Source organism: Suncus etruscus, chromosome 5, assembly GCF_024139225.1.
Source record: "Suncus etruscus isolate mSunEtr1 chromosome 5, mSunEtr1.pri.cur, whole genome shotgun sequence".
NCBI lineage: Eukaryota > Metazoa > Chordata > Mammalia > Eulipotyphla > Soricidae > Suncus > Suncus etruscus.
This window is the reverse complement of record NC_064852.1, coordinates 1,836,535-1,838,303: the sequence shown is the minus strand read 5'-3', so window position 1 is coordinate 1,838,303 and position 1,769 is coordinate 1,836,535.

Genomic DNA, 1,769 nt, shown 5'->3' with positions numbered 1-1,769 from the left:
AGAAAAATTAAAGAAAAAATTAATTTGTGCTATTTTTTTCATAGGCACAGTAAAAATTGGGGAGATTAGAAAGGAAATTCTTCTGGCTTAAGATATACAGGGTTCCCAAGCTCAATGTCCAACAACAGATGAGCGGATCATTAAGATGTGGTATCTATACACAATGGAATACTACATGGCAGTCAGAAATGATACAATCATAGACTTTGCAGCAACGTGGATGGATCTAGAAAATATTATGTTAAATGAAATAAGCCAGAAGATGAAAGATAAACACAGAATGATAGCACTATTCTAAAGTACCTAGAATATACACCATATATACAACCAATACTCCATGATCAAATAACAGGGTTTAACAGGGTAGAAACTTCAAACACTGTAACAGTCAACATATACTGGGAGTAGTGCCCAAAACAAATGGAAAAGGAACAACACAAAGCCTCAGCTACACATTATACCATAAAGAAACCAGAAACAGCAGCTTAGAGAGAACAGGTATGTAATCAGCCTTTTACTACAAAGGTCCATATAACTCTTAGGGATCTTTATACAGGATTACAGGTAAAGAATACGATGGGAAGTCACTGACTCCAATGGAAGCACTTCAAAACAATATGTTTTAATGCCTTAATCTTACTATATTTAAAATAACCTCTCAGCTTTTCTGTCCACAGGGGTTCTTGGATACAAAGGGTGGACAACCTAAGGTGGCACCCCAGTGCTCAGTCACACTAGATACCATTCTCAACTTGCATTATGAAAATGTCTTGATAAAACTCTTTAACATACCCTTTATCTCTAGGTTAAGCCCCCTTTTAGGACATGAAGCATGTGACCAGTCAGACCAATGAAGCAGCAACTGTACCCACAGACTTATACTACAGGACCTACTCAACAAACACGTTCAAGCAAACTAACATTCCCTTACTCTTTTCTCCACTCTTCTTACTACTTCTTTTTTCCTTTTCTCCTTCTTCTTCTTCTTCTTCTTCTTCTTCTTCTTCTTCTTCTTCTTCTTCTTCTTCTTCTTCTTTTTCTTTTTCTTCTTCTTCTTCTTCTTCTTTTCTCCTTTCTTCTTCTTTTCTTCTTCTTTCTTCTTCTTTTCTTTCTTCTTCTTCTTCTTCTTCTTCTTCTTCTTCTCTTCCTTCTTCTGTTTCTTCTTCTACTTCTCTTTCTTCTTCTTCTTCTTCTTCTTCTTCTTCTTCTTCTTCTTCTTCTCCTTCTTCTTCTTCTTCTTCTTCTTCTTCTTCTGTCTTTTCCTCCTCATTATCATCAATTTAATCCAGGCCAAATAAAAACCATACTGTTACCTCCTCTTTTCGAAAGGAAAGTTGATATATAAGGTGCTGCGGACAATACTGCATGGGGTAAACACTTATATAGATAGACTCCACTAACAAATTGTTTAGTACTTGCGAGGCAAAACCTATATGTATCCAAAAGTTTATCTATTAGTTTCTTTACCTTACATGTACTATTTTTTTCTTTTTCTTTTTCTGCATGTACTATATTTACCTATCTTTCTGTACTCAGCTTATCTCCTGCTCTCCCCACCTCTTTTTCTTAAGCTATACCTAAGCTAACATCTATATGTTTATATGTGGGCATGAGCACACAGAGATAGGAGTCCTCCTTGAGAGTCAAACCTAAATTGTAAACAATCCATATCTATAATGTATATAGCCCCTCCCATATACTATCCCCTCTCTCCACTTCAGAAATCTGACTATCCCTTCACCCCCCCAATCCTATCCCGATTTCCCACA